Below are 914 nucleotides of genomic sequence, written 5' to 3'. Positions count from 1 at the left end.
CTACGTGGGAGTCCAGCGACATAGCCATTATGTAACTGCTGGTTCCCTATGGTTGCTAATTCTAAAACTGAAAAAGAACAGGGAGAGGATCTTATTTCCCTAGATAGTGAGGGAGAAGTTAAAAGCCCCGAAGGTGAGACAAAGCCCCAAAAATCGAAAAAACTAAAAAAGAAAAACAACCATAAGGCTCTACAAGAGAAAAAGAAAAACGAGTCATCAGCTAGTTCAGAGGAGGAAATCCTAGAGGCCGAGGCTGAATGGTAGCCCATCAAAAAACAGCCGCCACCCTAAAACACTACCGCCTCCGCACCACCTCTTATTGACCCAAAACAAAAAATAAATGAAATAAAAAAATTAAAAGAACAAATTCAATTAGAAGAAGAACACTGGGAACTAATACTTTGGAACCAAGGAGCAGGACTTTTAGCTGCTTGTTTTACTGTAATTGTACCAGGTTATAATGAAGGCATTGCTGTTTTTGTACTTCAGTTCACATACTACTTGTGGGTAAAATCAGTAAAAGCTGAGTCAGTTTTTTGGACAATGTGCTGCTGTTTATCATATTTCTATACGGTCTCTGCTTGGGGTGGTTATGTGTTTATCATCAACCTTATTCCACTGCATGTGTTTGTGTTGTTACTGATACAGAGATATAGCAAAAGAGTCTACATAGCATAAAGCACTTTCTACATTGTGGGTTTAATATTATCCATGCAGATACCTTTTGTATCACAATTAGAGAAACTAAAAACCAATACAGACAAAGAAACAAAACTAGTTCAGGGATCACACACGACAGACTTTGAGACATTCCCTGTTATGGAAACTACAGATCCCGAAGGACAGGTTTGGCGCCGTCACAGTGGGTTTGACTTTAAAATGGTAAAAGAAATTAAGGCAGTGGGCGCCCAATA

General features: G+C 39.2%; 1 protein-coding gene across 1 annotated transcript in view; it reads left to right on the top strand.

Moving 5' to 3' along the window:
- The window catches only part of MSTO1 (misato mitochondrial distribution and morphology regulator 1), an 8,140-nt gene that overhangs the window by 4,375 nt on the left and 2,851 nt on the right, over positions 1-914 (top strand). The gene's annotated exons all lie outside the window — the stretch shown is intronic.

Source organism: Tupaia chinensis, unplaced genomic scaffold (assembly GCF_000334495.1).
Source record: "Tupaia chinensis unplaced genomic scaffold, TupChi_1.0 Scaffold000374_1, whole genome shotgun sequence".
In the NCBI taxonomy this organism is placed as follows: domain Eukaryota; kingdom Metazoa; phylum Chordata; class Mammalia; order Scandentia; family Tupaiidae; genus Tupaia; species Tupaia belangeri.
Note: the sequence above shows the minus strand (reverse complement) of the source record. Positions and strands in the feature narration are given on the sequence as shown.